The sequence below is a fragment of the Pseudophryne corroboree genome, chromosome 5, assembly GCF_028390025.1.
Source record: "Pseudophryne corroboree isolate aPseCor3 chromosome 5, aPseCor3.hap2, whole genome shotgun sequence".
Lineage (NCBI taxonomy): Eukaryota > Metazoa > Chordata > Amphibia > Anura > Myobatrachidae > Pseudophryne > Pseudophryne corroboree.
The window spans coordinates 190,911,005-190,934,079 of record NC_086448.1 but is presented as its reverse complement, the minus strand read 5'-3'; positions in this window follow the sequence as shown (position 1 = coordinate 190,934,079).

The following is a 23,075-nucleotide window of genomic DNA, read 5'->3' as shown; positions in this document are numbered from 1 at the left end:
GACCTTCAAACTCTTTATGCTGAGTGAGGCAACACTTACAAGTCCCCACGCACACAATTGCTCTCTCCATCTATTGTTTTTGTGTTTACTTAAACCACTGTAATCCTGAATCAATTATTGCAGGAGAAAGCACAAAAAGATTTTTTTTTTTTTTTAATTTACAGTTTTTTTATACAGCCCATATATTCCGGTGCACTTTACAATTGGAAACAACAGTGATAAGACGAACTGGGTAACAACAGACAGACATAGAGGTAGGAAGGCCCTGCTCACAAGCTTACAATCTATAGGGAAATAGGAAGTATACACAAGGATAGGTACTATCTATACTATAGCATAGCAGTACCACCATATTGCAAAGACAGTTCTGTTGGCATGTAATTAGATATGAGTGCTTCTGCAGGTTATGTGGGCGTTTCTGGAGTTTGATACGCTTGCCTGAATAGGTGAGTTTTCTGGGTACACTTGAAAGTTTGGAGGCTAAAGGAGAGTCTTATTGTGCGTGGGAGGGCATTCCATAGGGTGAGTGCTACCCGAAGAAACTCCTGTAATTATAAATGGGAGCGAGTAATCCGTGTGGATTAGAGACAAAGATCTTGTGCAGAGCGGAGAGGTCGAGTTGAGAGATATTTTGAGATACGCGAAGAGATATATGTTGGTGAAATCACCTGCACTAAATGTACTGCATGTGACAGAGGTGAATGACAGGCTGAATAGTGCAAGCACTGTGGAGGGGAGATAATTCTTCTCTCTCACCAGTAACTTCTACTCACACTGTCAGTACTCTTATTCCTAACACAGTGACTGCAGGAAGCAGCGCAGGTGGCTTATGTGCATCCCACCGAGCTCTCTGATTCAGGAAGATAGTACTGGGGAAGGAGAGCAAGCAGGACGGAGGTACAGTAGGTAGGTGAGCTAAGGGCCTTTTGTCGTTTCCAGCATTCTGCCACCTGCTGTAGCTTCATCATAGGAACAGACCGTGTTAGAGATCTTTCTTGTCCTGGACCAGAGTTGAGGCAATGACCTATGTAATCTGATTAGATGCAGTAGTAAAGTGACCCTGGTACTTTATTATACATATTATCGTATGGTGACAGCACTTTTATGTATGGACTACTGTCATTATGCAGATTTAACCAGGGGCATAACTGTAGAACTTTGGAGGCCTTGAAGGAGAGCCCTGATTATGATTATTAGGGTTGTGACACAATCCCCTCACTTACCTTACCGTGTCAGCCAGCTGCCTGCTCTTGCTTGATCTATGCTTATGACATGGAGAAAGGAAGGAAACAGCAGAGTACGCTGCCTCTCTGCGTAGAAGTTCATTCTGGAGTACAGAGTGCCAGGATGCATGCGCAGGTAAAAATATTGTGCAATTAACAGCGCTGTCCTTGTTAAACATATGCACTTTAACACCTGGATGTGAACAATGATTGATACACTGCAATCCCACACCCAAGGTATAATACACGTAATTACCCTTTATTTAATTGATGCGGTCGCGGGACTTGTTACCGGGGCATGTCTGCGGTGTTGGGGGGGGGGCGCAGTACGGACAACGCAGGCGTGTCTGGACTGTTTGCAGGTGCGGACTGCGGTGGCAAATAACATGGTGGGTAGCTATAGCGTGTGTGCGGGGCAGAGGGGTTGGTAGGGCCTGGCATGCGGGGTGGACTAACCCTGTGCTGGGCATCCCCCTGCATGTCAGAGATTGTGATCGTAGATGTGCGGTTTTTTTGCACATCTACGATCAGCTCTGAATCACCACCTGTGAGCTGGTGTTCCGGCTGTCGGCATTGTCGGCTGTCGGGATTCCGGCGTCGGTATACTGACCACCGGGATCCCAACAGCCAGCAAATTGATTGCCTTCCCCTCTATCTAATCGTAAAAAATCTGTACGGTGTTGCTAGCACCAGTTATATATAGCCAGTACCATAACTAGACATTTTAGCGCTGTGTGCAAAAAACAGCATCAGCGCCCCCCTCATATTTTAAATAGGCCCAGTGTGCGCCATAGGTGAGTGCCAAAAATATAGGGGTGTGGCTTCATGAGGAAGGGGCATGGTCACAAAATAATACCAATTCATATTACGCTGTGCAGTAGTCTCCATTACACATTATGGCAGGCAGAGTCCCCATTTTACACATTATACAAGCAGAGTCCCCATTTTACACATTACAGCAGCAGAGTCCCCTTTTTACACATTAACATAGTAACTAAGGTTGAAAGGTTGAAAAAAGACAATTGTCCATCGAGTTCAACCTATTTGTGGTCTCCTATGCAGTCTTATTATAGGACTAGTTATTTTTATGTTAGGACTAGTTAAATTAACTATAATGCGTGCCTACGCACCATAACCCTGAATATCTTTATCCAATACGAATTTATCTAACCAATTCTTAAAGGTGTTGACTGAGTCCGCAGTTACTACTCTCTCAGGCAGGGAATTCCAAACACGTATTGTCCTTACTGTGAAAAAACTTTTTCGTCTCAATGTGCGGAAACTCCTCGCCTCTAACCTAAGCGAGTGACCACGTGTTCTCTGTGCTGATCCTACAGAAAACAGGTCCCTCCCAAGCTCTGTGTATTATATATCCCTTATATATTTGTAGATGTTGACCATGTCCTCTCTTACAATAAAAAACAATGGGATGGGAACCAACTGGCGGCGCAAAAAAACAGTATGAAACAAAACAACACAAAAAAAAAGGTGTGATTACCTGGGCACAGCCGAAACTGTGCAATATCGGTAATGAACAAAGGCCCAGAGTCCAGGAACTTCTCAAGCGTGGTTCTCATGAAAATCCAAAGGGACGTATGAGGATTCGTATAAATTTATTGTAAAATTATTCCAGAAATTAAACTAATTTCTGGAATAATTTTACAATAAATTTATACGAATCCTCATACGTCCCTTCATTTATATGCTTATTACCGAGCTCATCACGAAGTGAGGAAGCATATGAGGACGACGGGATGGCTTACCTATAAAGAAACCGCTACATGGAAGAACGGCATCTTTTGAAGTAAGCTTGAATGTGAGCTTTCATTTTAAAGATTTTATGATATTAATTGCCATTCAGGCATATTATGTAAAGAATTTAAAGAAACCTTTATAGGTTTTGGTGGGAGTATACAAAAGTAAGCACACATGTGAGGAGCTTCTATTACCTTCTGCACCGAGGTGAACCTGTACAGTTAGAATAACACCTCCCATAGACATCACAGTACAAGGAATCCAGGAGGAAGTCTTTTTGCATCAGAAAGATACATCTGGGACATTTCTCTGAACTAGTGTATACAATTTGTGTTTTTTTGCATATAACCCAATGGCTTTGGATTTTCATGAGAACCACGCTTGAGAAGTTCCTGGACTCTGGGCCTTTGTTCATTACCGATATTGCACAGTTTCGGCTGTGCCCAGATAATCACACCTTTTTTTTGTGTTGTTTTGTTTCATACTGTTTTTTTGCGCCGCCAGTTGGTTCCCATCCCATTGTTTTTTATTGTGTATTGCTCTTCAGGTGTGTGTGGTGACACATCAGGGTAGGGCACCACTAAAGGCTGCAATTAGAGTGCGCAGGAGTTTACCTTGAATTCTATTGTATACATTCATGTCCTCTCTTAGTCTCCTCTTTTCCAATGTAAACATGCCCAGCATTGCAAGCCTTTCCTCGTATTCCAGCGTCTCCATGCCCTTGATTAGTTTGGTCACCCGCCTCTGAACCTTTTCTAGCTCCAGGATATCCTTTTTGTAATATGGTGCCCAAAATTGCACAAAGTATTCAAGATGTGGCCTCACTAGTGATTTATATAATGCAGGGCTGGCCAAACCGGTCCTCGAGATCTACCAACAGTTCATGTTTTCCAGGCCTCCTGGAGATCTGTAGAATTGTCAGTTAGGAATGAATGCAGCACATCTTAATTAGTAATGACTACACCTGAGCACCAGCTAGGTGATCTGGAAAATGTGAACTGTTGGTAGATCTCGAGGACTGGTTTGGCCAGCTCTGATATAATGGGAGTATAAAACTCTCGTCCCTTGCAAAAATTCCCTATTTAATGCATGCTAATATCTCATTAGCCTTCTTTGCTGCACTCCTACTTTGGGTACTGCTGCTTAATTTGTTGTCTATGTGAACCCCGAAGTCTATTTCCAGTTCAGAATCCCCTAATATTACCCCATTTAGTATGTAGGTGTCATTTTTGGTCTTGCCCCCACAGTGCATTACCTTACACTTGTCTGTGTTGAATCTCATTCTACATTTTGCTGCCCATGCTTCCAGTTTAGTTAAGTCGTTCTGAAGAGACTCAGCATTCCCCTCCGTATTTATAACCTTACACAATTTGGTATCGTCTGCGAAAATTGATACCATGCTCTCTAGACCTACTGTTAGGTCGTTGATGAAAATGTTGAACAAAAGTGGTCCAAGTACAGACCCTTGTGGCACACCACTTAGTAATTTAGTCCAATTTGTAAATGATCCATTGACCACAACGCGCTGCTCCCTATTATCTAACCAATTACTGATCCAAGTGCATATTGTGCTCCCTAGCCCTATTTCTTGTAGCTTATAGATAAGACGCATGTGTGGTACAGTGTCGAAAGCTTTGGCAAAGCCTAAAAAGATTATATCCACCTCCTTACCCTGATCCAGGTTCGCACTTACTGTTTCATAAAAGCCAAGTAAGTTGGTCTGACATGATCTGTTCTTCACCAATCCATGTTGGTTCCTTTTAATGACCTTATTTGCTTCAAGGAACTTTTGAATACTGTCCCTTAGAATACCTTCCAATACTTTCCCCACTATAGATGTAAGACTAACTGGTCTATAATTACCTGGTTCAGCTTTGCTCCCCTTTTTAAATATCGGCACTACCTCAGCTATATGCCAGTCCTTGGGAACCATACCCGATTTAACCAAATCCATGAAGATCAAAAATAGAGGTCTTGCTAGTTCAGAGTGCAGCTCCATAAGAACCCTCGGGTGAATTCCATCGGGACCAGGTGACTTATTAATCTTTAACTTTTTTAATCGGTCACAGACTACCTCCTCACACAAATAATATTATACAGGCAGAGTCCCCATTTTACACATTACAGCAGCAGAGTCCCCTTTTTACACATTATACAGGCAGAGTCCCCATTTTACAAATTACGGCAGGCAGAGTCCCCATTTTACACATTACAGCAGGCCGAGTCCCCTTTTACAAAGAGAGAGAGAGAGAAAGTGTTATACTTACGTTTGCTCCGGGACCGCAGCATCCACCGGCCAGAAGTCCTTTTCTCCTTCTTGCTCTATGCTGCGACTCCTAGCAGTGCAGGGCACTGTGGATAGACTGGGGGTGGGCTGGGAGAGACGAAACCTCTCCCAGTAGACAGGGGCACAGAAGAGGGGGATGCAGGGAGGTGGGGCGGACGAGCTGCAGCACTACCCGGCTTTATGTGAGAGGTATCTCAGCTGAGTAGCGGTGTGGTGTGGCGTGGGTGATATACACGGCTGGCGGGTGGCCGGGCGGACCCCACAAAGTGCGGCAAGACAGCCTGTCCCCTCCAGTCACTACACACACACGCGCAGCTTGTCCCCTCCAGGGTGGCGACACAAGCCAGAGGGTGTTGCCAGTGGTGTGCGCCCACAGAGCATATGCACACACTGGCACACACCTAGTTACGGCCCTCCCCAGTCCCCCCCCCTCTCCACACACACACACACACACACACACACACACCTTGTCCTCTTTAGTGACTACACACACAGCCTGTCTCCTACACACACAGCATACTTGCCGACACTCCCGCATTCTGCCAGTCTATTCTGAACACCTCACACCTCACAATATTATTTTTAGTCCTAAAATTTGCACCGAGGTCGCTGGATGACTAGGCTAAGCAACCCAAGTGGGCGGCACAAACACCTGGCCCATCTAGGAATGGCACTGCAGTGTCAGACAGGATGGCACTTAAAAAAACAGTCCCCAAACAGCACATGATGCAAAGATAAATAAAAAAAGAGGTGCAAGATGGAATTGTCCTTGGGCCCTCCCACCCACTCTTATGTTGTATAAACCGGACATGCACACTTTAACTAACCCATCATTTCAGCGACAGGGTCTGCCACATGACTGTGGCTGAAATGACTGGTTGGTTTGGGCCCCCACCAAAAAAGAAGCAATCAATCTCTCCTTGCACAAACTAGCTCTACAGAGGCAAGATGTCCACCTCATCCTCATCGTCCGATTCCTCACCCCTTTCACTGTGTACATCCTCCTCCTCACAGAGTATTAATTCGTCCCCACTGGAATCCACCATCACAGGTCCCTGTGTACTTTCTGGAGGCAATTGCTGGTAAATGTCTCCACAGAGGAATTTATAATTCATTTTGATGAACATCGTCTTCTCCACATTTTCTGGAAGTAACCTCATACGCCGATCGCTGACAAGGTGACCGGCTGCCCTAAACACTCTTTCGGAGTACACACTGGAGGGGGGGCAACTTAGGTAAAATAAAGCTAGTTTGTTCAAGGGCCCCCAAATTGCCTCTTTTTCCTGCCAGTATACGTACAAACTGTCTGACATGCCTACTTGGATGCTGTCACTCATTATAATCCTCCACCATTCTTTCAATGGTGACAGAATCATATGCAGTGACATCGGGACAGTTGGGAGGTATGCATGCACCAGCAACTGTCCATGCTCGATTGAACGCCTCAGCACTCCCGTGGTGGCAGTGGCTGTCAGTACAGGTGAGGCAGCTGCTCCTTGGACTCCAAAGGACCCACTTAAGTGGTGGGGGGGGGGGGGTCAGGCAGCAGGTGGGAAAGGTTAGGTTTAGGCTGCATGAGGGGGTTAGGCTGCGGGGGGGGGGGGTGTTAGGGTGAGTGGCAATAGACACGCCCTTTAGGCAGAGCCCTGGGGCAAATGAAGGATTTTCTGAGGGGGGTTTCCATACTGTACACATATACATACAGTACCACATCACACACATTCATATTCACATTGCATACACATACATAGCATACATAACCAGGGGCGTCAGAACGTGTTTCGGTTGGGGGGGGGCAAGATAAAATCTCAGTTTGGCGCCCCTAATTACTGGCCACCAAAGACGGGTCACTTGTACCTGTACGGAACTCTACGGAGCAGCTGGGAGTGAGTGGCCCCTTATATACATGTCTGATAGAACCCCCTTACACACGATATGCCTGACAGAGCCCATTATATACATTGTAGAGTGCCTCCTCCTCCTCATTCATCTCTCCTCTCCTTCTCATCCCTGTGCTCCACTTCCCTAACCCTACCCCATGGTCAGTATATACACAGGGTGACAGAGGAACATACAGTATACACGGTGACAGCATCACGTATATACAGGGGGACAGAGGGACATACACAGGGGGACAGAGGGACATATACACAGGGTGACAGCAGCACGTATATACAGGGGGACAGAGGGACATACACAGGGGGACAGAGGGGACATACACAGGGTGACAAACGCAGGGTGACAGCAGCACGTATATACAGGGGGACAGAGGGACATATACACAGGGTGACAAACAGGGTGACAGCAGCACGTATATACAGGGGGACAGAGGGACATATACACAGGGTGATAAACACCGGGTGACAGCAGCACGTTTATACAGGGAGACAGAGGGACATACACAGGGGGACAGAGGGACATATACAAAGGGTGACAAACACAGGGTGACAGCAGCACGTATATACAGGGGGACAGAGGGACATACACAGGGGGACAGAGGGGACATACACAGGGTGACAAACGCAGGGTGACAGCAGCACGTATATACAGGGGGACAGAGGGACATATACACAGGGTGACAGCAGCACGTATATTCAGGGGGACAGAGGGACATACACAGGGGGACAGAGGGGACATACACAGGGTGACAAACGCAGGGTGACAGCAGCACGTATATACAGGGGGACAGAGGGACATATACACAGGGTGACAAACACAGGGTGACAGCAGCACGTATATACAGGGGGACAGAGGGACATATACACAGGGTGATAAACACCGGGTGACAGCAGCACGTTTATACAGGGAGACAGAGGGACATACACAGCGGGACAGAGGGACATATACACAGGGTGACAAACACAGGGTGACAGCAGCACGTATATACAGGGGGACAGAGGGACATACACAGCGGGACAGAGGGACATATACACAGGGTGACAGCAGCAGGTATATACAGGGAGACAGAGGGACATACACAGGGGGACAGAGGGGACATACACAGGGTGACAAACGCAGGGTGACAGCAGCACGTATATACAGGGAGACAGAGGGACATACACAGGGGGACAGAGGGACATATACACAGGGTGACAAACACAGGGTGACAGCAGCACGTATATACAGGGGGACAGAGGGACATACACAGGGTGACAGCAGCACGTATATACAGGGGGACAGAGGGACATACACAGGGGGCAGAGGGGACATACACAGGGTGACAAACACAGGGTGACAGAAGCACGTATATACAGGGAGACAGAGGGACATACACAGCGGGACAGAGGGACATATACACAGGGTGACAGCAGCACGTATATACAGGGAGACAGAGGGACATACACGGGGACAGAGGGACATACACAGGGTGACAAACACAGGGTGACAGCAGCACGTATATACAGGGAGACAGAGGGACATACACAGCGGGACAGAGGGACATATACACAGGGTGACAGCAGCACGTATATACAGGGAGACAGCGGGACATACACAGGGGGACATAGGGACATATACACATTGTAAAGCACAAGGAAAGACAGCCAATCACACTCCTCTCAGCTGCACTGTCACTCAGCACCACATATACTGTACATCCCAAGAGAGGTATGCATACTTACGGTATGCTCAGTTTCTAATTGAGTGGCAGCTCTGACAGGGCTTCCGGGGAGCATCCATTAATCTGCCTGCCTGCTTCCCCAGTGCAGCTACGGGTGGCCCTGGAATGGTTCACACTGCCGGCGCCGCTTCCAGTGTGTAACAGCGACGGCCGGCACTGCAGCACTGCACGTCAGTAGCAAGGTAGCAGCGCAGAGAGAGCGCCTCTACAGGCCGGCACCCAGAGCTGGCCCTAACTAATTTAATGCCCTAGGCAAGATTTTGGCTGGTGCCCCCTAGTCCTGCCTCAAGTTCCGCCTCTGACCCTGCACCCCTCTCCCAGGATAGGACCCATCACCCAGCATCACAGATCACAGCAGTAGCCAGCAACACCCATCCCCCCACTCCCATAGCAATCCTCATTTTGGTGCCCTGTGGCAACAAAATCATTGGCACCCTCATATTCTAAATAGGGACAGGTGCATATTCTAAATAGGGACAGGTGCATATTCTACATAGGAGGGTGCTCATATTGGCACCCTCATATTCTAAATAGGGACAGTGCACGCTGAAGGCATGTGTCCCTAAAAAGGTGTGTTCTTTCTGGGAAGGGGAGTGGTCACACAATAGTACCCCTAATTGGCATTACGTCACACAGTAGTGCAACCTTATTCATATTACATCACAACACGATAGTGCCCCTGTTCACGTTATGCAACTCAGTAGTGTCCGTTATTTACATTACACTGCACCGTATCGCTCCTTATACACATTACACCCCCCCTCATACATAAACTCTCTGCCCTCTCCTACCAGAGCACACCTCACCCAGCAGAATAGATCACAGTAACACCTAAGAGCAATCACACACACCAATCGCCCCTCACCCGGCCAGCACACAGCACCCTTATATCCACCACAGCAGGTAGCTCAGTACCCTTAACTTCAAGCTGAGCTGACTTTAAACAGAATATTTTTTACAAAAGAAACGCTTACTGGTTAGTTGTGCATCCGCTCTTCAGACTCTGCTCCCTGTGGGTAGGAGGGGGGTGGAATAAGAGCGGCTCCGTGGTTGGCAGGCTGTAGTGTAGGGACTGGGAGTCAGTGTGCGGGAGGGGGAGGAGTTGCTGTGGCTGGTCAAGTGCAGCAGCCCTCCTCCAGTGGCCATTTTTATTTCTGCCCGCTGCCCTCACTGCTCTGCTTCCCGCTCCAGCTGCTGATGTATAAGCACAACACATCCCAGACACCTCACTAAGGGGTCTATTCATGTAAGAATGCGATGTTTATGTTTAACTTATCACTAAACATCGCATTCTTATTTCAGGGTTTTTTTCAGATGTTTAACGCAATTCATTAATACTTACCTGTTCCCTGATGCGATGCGGTATCCGGCTGTTCCGCGATCCCGGCTTCCCCAGTCTTCTCTCTTCATACCGCGGCTGGGATCTTCTGCACATGCGCAGTGTCCCCCTCCTGCCTCCAGGTGTCATCTGCGCATGCGCCGGGGAAACGAGACCTCCAGCGGCGGGCAAGGGCAGCAAGGAGGAGGTGACCCGGCATATGCAAATGCATATGCACTGGGCTCCTCTGATTGGCTCTTGTCACGGAAGGGGGCGTGGAGAAGGCAGTAGATGGACGTCTTCACTGCTCTTCTCCTGTACAAGCCTCCCCATCGCCTGTCTGAGATGGTGATGAGGTTTTGCGAAGGGTAATGGAAAGCTGGGCTTTCCGTTCCTACATGAATTGCAGTCACCATACAAACGTATGGTGATGCGATTCAGCCACAGAGCGGGTGTGCCGCTGGGGAAGTCAGGGACTTCTCCACGGTAGCCCGCTCTGTGAATTGCGGTAAGCAGAGAAAAGCCCTGTTTACCGCAAAACAGGGCTTTTCTCTGCTGCATGAATAGACCCCTAAGCAATAATGCGGCACTGCTGTATAACACGTCCCTGCTGTATGAGCTGCCCGAGAGCTGAGCTCCGATCGCGGTAGCGATAAGCAGCAGATACAGAGGGGGGGGGGGGGGGGGTGCGCGCGGAGGTTACCGGGAGTGCGACCTCCTGGATGCACCGTGTGCCACATTGTCATGCAACCAGTGGCCGTGTTATTGCTTAATGCTTAGTGAGGCGCCCGCTGTGTGGCCGAAACGTGTTGTGCTCATACAGTAGCTATTGTATGCGCCGTCACTGACCGCTGCTATCGCTTTACACAGCGGGTAGCGCTGCCGCTAGCGGCGGCGGCTGCAGGCGCCTCTCTCATGTTTGGGGGGAGCGAGCTGCCCCCTTGCCCCCCCATTCCGACGCCCCTGTACATAACACACACACTCACACAGACATACTGTATACATAGGACACCACACACACATACATACATACATACTGTAGCTCACAACACACATTGCATACACATACAAAGCACACACACATATAGATTACATAGCACACCACACAAATACACACATCACACACACACACAGTACACATAGCACACCACACACACACATATACATAGTACAAAACATATACATAGTATCCCACACAAATACACACATAGATCACCACACACATACAAGTACAAAATGAGCATACACAGCATACCACAAACACATATATACTGTAGCTCACCACAAACTTTGCACACACATACATAGTACACTACACAAACATACATATCATACCACACATAGTAGCACTGCAATCACATACACATTGCAAAATCATACATATCATACCACACACACACAAACTGTACATATATACACACACAAACATACCTAGTGCTGAAAGGAGGAGACTGGAGGCAGCTGGTCCATGTATTTTAGAATGTGAGGGAGTCGGATGAAGGATCAGCTATGGGTTGAGCACGCTCAGCAGCTCTCCCGTCCCTGACACTCTGTTAAGCTCTGCCGGAAAAGCTCTCTGCTGGGGTCGCGGTTGCGATTGCGGTTTATTTCGAGACAGAGACATACCTGTCTCCATTTCTGGAAAAAATAATTTGGTCCATCGGGGAAGGGGGGGGGGGGGTGTTCTAGGTACACAGAACCCCCCCTCCGTGCGCCACTGGAGCCCCCTCTGCGGTGTGCTGTGCAAACTCTTGTACCGTATAGAATCTCCCTGAAACTGGTTTCCAAAAGTAGGCAAGTATGACACACAGTTCGTCTCCTATACACACACAGCCTGTCCCCCCCAGTCACTACACGCACACACACACACACACACACACACACACACACACACACACACACACACACCCCTTGTCCCCTCCAGGGACTACATACACAGCCTATCTCCTACACACACAGCCTGTCACACACACACACACTCAGCCGGTCCCCTCCAGTCCCCACACACACACACACTATCCTCACCCTCCCCTAGTCCCCACTGTGCTACCTCCAAGAGAGCAGAGACGGAAGCAGACAGAACAAACAGCAAAGTTGGGGGCGTGGCCTAATTGCGGACCTGTGGCCATGCTCCATTTCAGGAAAAAAAACCATACAGCAAGTACCAATAGGCGGCCTGAGAGAGGAGGAAGCACAGGACCGGACATACAGTAAACTCATCCAGCATCCTGATCCGCCGCTGCAGCGACACTACAGTAACTTCTGCAAATAAACACTGAGCAGCGCGGACCTGCAGGTGTGTGCCGGCGGTCCTGCGCCCTAAGTGCACATGCGCTGTGTGCCAGGCACCGTCGGCACACACCTAGTTACGGCACTGTATATAGCATACAACAATAATACAATGCCATTTAGTTGCAAGTAAACTACTACTAAAGGCAGCACTGGTCATTTTCAGCTATGACCAGCTACAAACTACATGTTCTGTATGTAATACTCAGTATATGCATGAATCAACAGACATCTTGGGACGGATATAATGGCTTGCGAGTCTCGTAGCTCCGGCCGAACTCGTACATTTTTTCTAAGCAGCAAACGTTTACAAGGCAAAACCTGGTTGGTTTTGCCTTTTAAATGTTTGCTGCTTTAAAAAAACGTACGAGTTCGGCCGGAGTCTCGGAGCTCCGGCCGTCTCGCACTCCATTACATCTGGCCCCTGGTCTGAATACAATTTTTTATACTTTTTTACAGGCATAAATTACACAACTTACTACATCTTCTCAACATGACAATGCCGCTGAATGTAATCCTAGTACAGTTTTATTATAAACTTTGCATACATATATATACATTATATATATATATATATATATATACATAGGTGTGCGCAGGGGGGGTGCCTGGTGCGCACAGGCACCCCCTAATGTCTGGCACCCCGATCTCACATGCCTGATGCAGGGATCGCCGAGCAGGCTGATTACTGTCCCCTCTGTGCTGCACCCTGTCAGGACTGCATTACAGACCGGATACCTGGGTTAATCAAGGGTGCCACTGCCACCGGCTTTCAAACTCCCGGCTCCACCACCATGTACAAAAACAGCGTGATGTGACGTGATTACGTCATGCTGCTCACATGCCCACCCGTCACACCCGCTACACGCCCACCTCAATCCTTCTATTCTATGCCAACGCCAGCCACTGATGAGGAGCAGCATGCAGCCAGCGTTCCTCTTAGGAAGACAAGTTCAATACTGGCAGTCGGCCGGCAGCAGCATTGACAGGTCACTCGTTTTTCCAGCAGCAGCAGTACTAGTCTGCGACTGTCAGTGAGTGACTGACTTGTAAGTAAGCTGCTGCAGCTTGCAGGGGAAAGAGAGGGGGAGCCAGACCAGGCTGAGGAGGAGCACTGTAATTGCAGTGAGTGCCATCAGGGGTGTTTGTTTGGTGCACACCACAACATCTGACAATGTATCTGCTTTATTAGGATTGGTACAAAGGTGGAAATTTTATATGCGTTGACCATCAATAGATGGTGCTAGACACGCCCAAAAGGCGGTGCTAGACACACCCCTCCGTAGGTGCACCCCCCAATAAAAAGTGCTGCGCACGCCAGTGTATATATATACATATATATATATATATATATATATATAAATCAATTAAGCCTTAATATAAGGGCATGACTGTACCCTTATATATATATATATATATATATATATATATATATACTCCTCATACTGATCCGGCACTCTCCTCTCCCACTGGGTCCTGGCTCCGGTGCCCTCCTCAGGGAATGTCTAAAGCTAAACTTGAGGGTTTAATTTCTACAGAAGTGCAGCTTAAATTGTCTTGCCCACATCCGGTGGTACCGGTTTTTTACATCATTCCAAAAGTCCATAAGGACGCAAGGAAGCCCCCTGGCCGCCCGATCATATCGGCCAGGGGCTCTCTTTGTGAGCCTATTTCTATTTTTTTGGACACGTTTTTACAGCCATGTGTGCAAGCCACATTTACGCACTTGAAAGATTCTAACACGCTTCTGAGAAAATTGTTGACAGTAGAAGAGATTCCAGCGGGTATGTCTATGGCGACTCTAGACGTCACGAGTCTATATACATGTATCCCCCATCAGGCGGGGATCATGGCGGTTAGACACCTTATTTTGAATAACACAGCTTACGAGGGACCAGACGTTGAGTTATTTTTGAGATTACTTGAGTTCACATTAACCAGGAATTATTTTTTGTTTAATGGGCGGTTCTATAGACAAATATCAGGGTGTGCCATGGGGTCCGCTGTGGCCCCCTCACTGGCTAACGCTTACATGTGGGAGGTAGAGCGACAACTGTTTTTTTCAGATTTAGCGGTGTCCTCTAACATAAGATTATATTACCGATACATGGACGACCTCCTATTGTTTTGGGATAGTGAACCTCAGGCCCTCAATTTGCTGATTGAGAAACACAATAGCTCAGATAGCCCCGTTAATTTATCTTTATCCATTCAGTCACAGGAAATGTTAAAATCATGATCAAAGATGGTAATATCCAGACAACTCTCTATACAAAACCTACAGACCGCAACACGTTGCTGCGGTTTGACAGTTTCCATCCCCCGGCTACCACCAGGGGTTTACCATATTCACAATTTCTCAGGGTTCGCAGAATCACGAGCGAACCTGATGAATTGGAAACACAATTTAATGTCATGACTGAAAAATTCCTACAACGTGGGTACCCCCTCAAGCTTTTACAGATAGCTAAGAAACAGGCTTTAATGAAAAGTAGGTTAGAACTACTGGAGAGTGAGTCTGGTAAACCTAGAGAGAACAGAGTCCCTTGGATTAATGAATTCAATACCTCTAGCAAGAGAACATGCACACAGATGAAACATTGGTGGCCGTTGATTTCCTCCGATGCCAGTTTACCCACCTTGTGCCAGAGTAAAATCATGCCATGCTATACCCGTAGTGCCAATTTAAAAGATCTTTTGGTTAAAAGTGACGTTACGGGACTTAAAAGCGGTCCAGCAACCTCACACTTCTTGAGCCGCAAGCCGGGGTGTTTTAAATGCCTCGGCTGCACGACATGCAGCTTCATGCTGACAGGTAATTATATTTCCCACCCGCATACAGGGAAAAAGATTCCCATTAGATGCCCCCTTACTTGTCATTCGACATTTGTAATTTACGTGCTCATTTGTCCATGTAGTCTTTACTACATTGGAAAAACACAATGTCAATTTAAAGAGAGGATGGCTCAACACCGCTCGGCCATCCGGGCGGCGGTGCAATCGGGCAATAGTGAGCAACCGGTTGCTCGCCATTTCGCCCTGAACAAGCATGCGGTGTCCTCTCTGCGGTATAAAATAGTGGATCAGGTCCCAGCATCACTTCGCAGGGGTAACAGAGCCAAGAAGCTTTTACAATTGGAATCCAGGTGGATTTACAAACTAAACACTATTCACCCGAAAGGTCTAAATGATAGTTTAGGGTTGAACTGCTTTTTATAAGATGTTACACACATGCAGTTTAAACGACACACCTAGATTACTTGGTAGTTTCTCACATTATGTCATCTGTATAATGGATGACATATTGTTTGATAAGGAGGGTCTCATAATGTGGTTCCATAAAAGTTGATATGTACTGTATTAATAATGTTAACTAAATTTATTTTTGAATTTAATATAACAATTAGTGGTGAGCTCAAGTGGCTTACACAATAATATTAGAATATACAGATTTATAGGTAGGTCTTGCAATTGGATGCATTTTTATGTATGTTCACGTTTTATTCACTATGTATCACACCTGTCAGCTAGAAACAAAGTAGATACAGGTGTGTCTTAATGATTAATCAGCACTGTTTTTATATTCAAATGTGTTTTATTCTACATTTGTCTTAAGTGGTATCGGGAATGCCCGCAGGCGGGAACTCGTTGTTTGTTAGATTGATGTTTGACATTTGTATTGGGTTACCATAGTAACGTGTACACTGTTGTCTTGCCAACAGCCGTTGCGGGGCGCCGCCGGGCTACGTGGTGACGCGGCTTCCTGCAGGATGACTTCCTGTGACGAGAGGGAGCCGGAAGTGCGGGACCCAGAGTTGCGGGCGGCGCCTTCGCCCCGAGGCTGGCGTTTCTTGGAGGGGTGAGTTATTTAAAGGTTATCACATGTATTGTCACTGTTGTAGTGTGTTTTCCTGAAGACGGGGGCTTGACCCCCGAAACGTTGAAATAAAGCACTGGAAGTTTTCACCATTTATACAGCCTCTGAGTGCCGCCTGTTTGAGGAGGTTATATATATATATATATATATATATATACAAAGCTGGTAAGGTCGGCACTCACTTATGTCGACATCTGCCTGGGTGCCGTCCTAAGGTCCAATGGATATCGAATGTGGTTCTAATAGAGAGGGGTATGCATCCATCCACTCATCATTTGTATAGAACAGGCGGCACTCGCTGGTCTTTGTAAGAAAGTGTATTTTTCAAAAATTCAATAAGGTGATTGGCACATTTTGCCAACGTTTCAGCGCCACGCAGGGCGCTTTTCTCAAGGCTGTGTGCTTGTAGCTTTGCAAAGACCAGCGAGTGCCGCCTGTTCTATACAAATGATGAGTGGATGGATGCATACCCCTCTCTATTAGAACCACATTCGATATATATATATATATATATATATATAATTTATTATTTATTTATTAACAGTTTTTTATATAACGCATCAAATTCCGTTGCGCTTTACAATTGGAAATAACAATGATATAACAAAACAACGATATAACAAAACTGGTTAATAACAAACAGTCATAGAGGTAGGAAGGCCCTGCTCGCAAGCTTACAATATGTAGGGAAATAGGCGTGGATACACAAGGATAGGTGCTATCTATTGCATAGTTGTCCGCCAGATTGCAAAGGTTCTTGGTGGGCTGTATGATATGGTCATACAGCAATGATGACCCGGGTTCGAGAGGAAGGGAAAGTGAAGAAAGAGAAGACATGTGAGGATATGTGTGGACTGTGCAGAGTGGATGCAATTTCACAGGAAGGACGCTCAGTAATGTCATTGCTGAGCGTCTTTGTCTTCTGTATACAAAGCTGTGAGTGCCGCATTCTCGTATCTGATATATGTATTTTCCACATTGAGGGCACCCGGCATTTTGATCAATTGAGGGGTGAGTGCCGACCTTGTAAGAGGTTTTATATATATATATATATATATATATATATATATACACGAGAATTCCACGTGGTGGAGGGTGCACTCTCACTGTGTATAAAGTCCACACATTTCTTCTTTTTCTAAATCTGGTATTATGTAGTAGTTTATGTTGATACAAGCATTGTCGCTAATATTGTTATATATTGGGACCTGGGAGGCTCAGTCATGTTTATGTTCTATTTTTTCTAGATATACTTTTAATTATTCGGCTTCATTATATTATGATTGGATTTGATGAGTCATGTATGGCCCTTCTTGAAAAAGATCCTTGTTTTTGGATCGAAATGTCGAAACCTTTGAGGCTACAATAAAAATTTTCTATTGAAGAAATGTGTGGACTTTATACACAGTGAGAGTGCACCCTCCACCACGTGGAATTCTCGTCTACATTTGCGGACATTTCGTCTGTCGGGAGCACCCACCACTAGGAACTTTGATGAGAGTGCAGAAACCTCTTGTTTATATATATATATATATATACATATATATATATATACAAACAAATATAGAAAACCACAGCACTCGCCACCCCAGAAGCGGGGTGCAGTGTCCGCACTCACCACTTATCAATAAATAAATTAATGTTGTGAGGACAAGTGAGCTTGCTATGGTGAGTACTGAATTCTCTATTTGTATGTATTTGGGTAGGTGGCCATGGGCTGCATGCACCCCACCCTATGAGTGGTGAGTACAGACACTGCACCCCGCTTCTGGGGTGGCGAGTGCTGTGGTTTTCTATATTTGTTTGTATATTTTGGGGTTAATCTTTGGTTAACTCTTATTAACCGTGGTCACAGGCCTTTTCATTAGTGATGAGCGGGTTCGGTTCCTCGGAAACCGAACCCCCCCGAACTTCACCCATTTTACACGGGTCCGAGGCATACTCGGATTCTCCCGTATGGCTCGTTTAACCCGAGCGCGCCCGAACGTCATCATTCCGCTGTCGGATTCTCGCGAGATTCTGATTCTATATAAGCAGCCGCGCGTCGCCACCATTTTCACTCGTGCATTGGAAATGTTAGGGAGAGGACGTGGCTGGCGTCCTCTCCGTGTATTGTTGATGCAAATATTTGTGCTTGCTTATTGCTTAATTGTGGGGACTGGGGAGCAGCTGTATATTAATAATATAGGAGGAGTACAGTGCAGAGTTTTGCTGATCAGTGACCACCAGTATACCATACTTGCCTACCCTCCCGGAATGGCCGGGAGGCTCCCGAAAAACGGGTGACCCTCCCGCCCCCCCGAAAGAGCAGGCAAGTCTCCCGATATCCGCGGGTCACCCCCTGCCCGCCGCCCACTTAACGAGTAAAGTGGACGGTCCGGGCAGGCGATGACGCGATTCTTGTTGAATCGCGTCATCGTAACCACGCCCCCTGCTGTATAATGCTGGTAATAGCGGCATTACACGGCGGGGCTTAAATGAAGCGGTCCAGAAGCCACGCCCCGTTCCGCCTCTGGTCCGGCTCCGTTCCGCCTCTGGCCCGCCCCCCTGTCACGTCACCTCACTGCCGGCCCCCCCTGCTGAGCCGACGGGCTGCTCTCTCCCGGAGAGAGCAGCCCAGAAGTCGGCAACTATGCAGTATACGTTGTCTGCCTGAAAAACACTCCATATCTGTGCTCAGTGTGCTGCATATATCTGTGCTCACACTGCTTTATTGTGGGGACTGGGGACCACCAGTATATTATATTGGAGGAGTACAGTGCAGAGTTTTGCTGACAGTGACCACCAGTATACGTTGTCTGCCTGAAAAACACTCCATATCTGTGCACAGTGTGCTGCATATATCTGTGCTCACACTGCGGCAAGCAGATTCCCCCTTTTTACACATTGCGGCAGGCAGATTCCCCCTTTTTACACATTGCGGCAGGCAGATTCCCCCTTTTTACACACTACGGCAGGCAGATTCCCCGTTTTTACACATTGTGGCAGGCAGATTCCCCGTTTTTACACACTACGGCAGGCAGATTCCCCCTTTTTACACATTGCGGCAAGCAGATTCCCCCTTTTTACACATTGTGGCAGACAGTCCCCCTTTTTTGTAGGAAAGAAAGAAAGAAAGAAAGAAAGAAAGAAAGAAAGAAAGAAAGAAAGAAAGAAAGAAAGAAAGAAAGAAAGAAAGAAAGAAAGAAGAATTATACTTACCCTCTCCGCTGGCTCAGGCTCCTCGGTGCAGCGTCAGACGATTCCCGGGCAGGAGAGAAGGAAGAGGAGGGAGCCGGAGGAGGGAGCCACAGCAGCGCTGTGTTATTGGTGGAGGCGCTGCTGCTGCTGCCCCTCTGCTTCACTATAGGCTGTTCTCGGAAGACAGCCTATAGTGAAGCAGAGGGGCAGCAGCAGCAGCGCCTCCACCAGTAACAAAGCGCAGCTGCGGCTCCCTCCTCCTCCTTCTCCCCCGTACCGCTGCTCCTTTCCTCTCTGGGCGGCTGTGCGCTGCAGGCAGCGGTTGCCTGCAGCACGCAGCGGCATGTAATGAGTCAGTTTGACTCATTACATGCTTTGGGCCCCTGGACAGAGGCGGGCCCCAGTGCAACGCACTGGTTGCACTGGCGATAGTTCCGCCTCTGAGGAGGCAGAGTTTTGCTGACCAGTGACCACCAGTATACGTTGTCTGCCTGAAAAACACTCCATATCTGTGCTGCATTGTAGTATATAGTAGGAGTACAGTGCATAATTTTGCTGACCACCAGTATATAATATATAGGAGTACGGTACATTAGGCCACTGATGTACCTACCTCTGTGTCGTCAAGTATACTATCCATCCATACCTGTGGTGCATTTAAGTTTTGCACAGTTTGCTGACCACCAGTATATAATATATAGCATTACGGTACAGTAGGCCACTGCTGTACCTACCTCTGTGTCGTCAAGTATACTATCCATCCATATCTGTGGTGCATTTAAGTTTTGCACAGTTTGCTGACCACCAGTATATAATATATAGCATTACGGTACAGTAGGCCACTGCTGTACCTACCTCTGTGTCGTCAAGTATACTATCCATCCATACCTGTGGTGCATTTAAGTTTTGCACAGTTTGCTGACCACCAGTATATAATATATAGCATTACGGTACAGTAGGCCACTGCTGTACCTACCTCTGTGTCGTCAAGTATACTATCCATCCATACCTGTGGTGCATTTAAGTTTTGCACAGTTTGCTGACCACCAGTATATAATATATAGCATTACGGTACAGTAGGCCACTGCTGTACCTACCTCTGTGTCGTCAAGTATACTATCCATCCATACCTGTGGTGCATTTAAGTTTTGCACAGTTTGCTGACCACCAGTATATAATATATAGCATTACGGTACAGTAGGCCACTGCTGTACCTACCTCTGTGTCGTCAAGTATACTATCCATCCATACCTGTGGTGCATTTAAGTTTTGCACAGTTTGGTGACCACCAGTATATAATATAGAGCATTACGGTACAGTAGGCCACTGCTGTACCTACCTCTGTGTCGTCAAGTATACTATCCATCCATACCTGTGGTGCATTTAAGTTTTGCACAGTTTGGTGGCCACCAGTATATAATATATAGCATTACGGTACAGTAGGCCACTGCTGTACCTACATCTGTGTCGTCAAGTATACTATCCATCCATACCTGTGGTGCATTTAAGTTTTGCACAGTTTGCTGACCATCAGTATATAATATATAGCATTACGGTACAGTAGGCCACTGCTGTACCTACCTCTGTGTCGTCAAGTATACTATCCATCCATACCTGTGGTGCATTTAAGTTTTGCACAGTTTGCTGACCACCAGTTTATAATATATAGCATTACGGTACACTAGGCCACTGCTCTACCTACCTCTGTGTCGTCGTTCGTCAAGTATACTATCCATCCATACCTGTGGTGCATTTCAGTTGTGCGCAGTATATATAGTAGTAGGCCATTGCTATTGATACTGGCATATAATTCCACACATTTAAAAATGGAGAACAAAAATGTGGAGGTTAAAATAGGGAAAGATCAAGATCCACTTCCACCTCGTGCTGAAGCTGCTGCCACTAGTCATGGCCGAGACGATGATATGCCATCAACGTCGTCTGCCAAGGCCGATGCCCAATGTCATAGTAGAGAGCATGTAAAATCCAAAAAACAAAAGTTCAGTAAAATTACCCAAAAATCTAAATTGAAAGCGTCTGATGAGAAGCGTAAACTTGCCAATATGCCATTTACGACACGGAGTGGCAAGGAACGGCTGAGGCCCTGGCCTATGTTCATGGCTAGTGGTTCAGATTCACATGAGGATGGAAGCACTCATCCTCTCGCTAGAAAAATGAAAAGACTTAAGCTGGCAAATGCACAGCAAAGAACTGTGCGTTCTTCTAAATCACAAATCCCCAAGGAGAGTCCAATTGTGTCGGTTGCGATGCCTGACCTTCTCAACACTGGACGGGAAGAACTTGCGCCTTCCACCATTTGCACGCCCCCTGCAAGTGCTGGAAGGAGCACCCGCAGTCCAGTTCCTGATAGTCAAATTGAAGATGTCACTTTTGAAGTACACCAGGATGAGGATATGGGTGTTGCTAGCGCTGGGGAGGAAATTGACAAGGAGGATTCTGATGGTGAGGTGGTTTGTTTAAGTCAGGCACCCGGGGAGACACCTGTTGTCCGTGGGACGAATATGGCCATTGACATGCCTGGTCAAAATACAAAAAAAATCAGCTCTTCGGTGTGGAATTATTTCAACACAAATGCGGACAACAGGTGTCAAGCCGTGTGTTGCCTTTGTCAAGCTGTAATAAGTAGGGGTAAGGACGTTAACCACCTCGGAACATCCTCCCTTATACGTCACCTGCAGCGCATTCATCATAAGTCAGTGACAAGTTCAAAAACTTTGGATGACAGCGGAAGCAGTCCACTGACCACTAAATTCCTTCCTCTTGTAACCAAGCTCCTGCAAACCACACCACCAACTCCCTCAGTGTCAATTTCCACCTTACACAGGAAAGCCAATAGTCCTGCAGGCCATGTCACTGGCAAGTCTGATGAGTCCTCTCCTGCCTGGGATTCCTCCGATGCATCCTTGAGTATAACGCCTACTGCTGCTGGCGCTGCTGTTGTTGCTGCTGGGAGTCGATCGTCATCCCAGAGGGGAAGTCGGAAGACTACTTGTACTACTTCCAGTAAGCAATTGACTGTCCAACAGTCCTTTGCGAGGAAGATGAAATATCACAGCAGTCATCCTGCTGCAAAGCGTATAACTCAGGCCTTGGCAGCCTGGGTGGTGAGAAACGTGGTTCCGGTATCCACCGTTAATTCAGAGGCAACTAGAGACTTGATTGAGGTACTGTGTCCCCGGTACCAAATACCATCTAGGTTCCATTTCTCTAGGCAGGCGATACCGAAAATGTACACAGACGTCAGAAAAAGAGTCACCAGTGTCCTAAAAAATGCAGTTGTACCCAATGTCCACTTAACCACAGACATGTGGACAAGTGGAGCAGGGCAGACTCAGGACTATATGACTGTGACAGCCCACTGGGTAGATGTATTGCCTCCCGCAGCAAGAACAGCAGCGGCGGCACCAGTAGCAGCATCTCGCAAACGCCAACTCGTTCCTAGGCAGGCTACGCTTTGTATCACCGCTTTCCATAAGAGGCACACAGCTGACAACCTCTTACGGAAA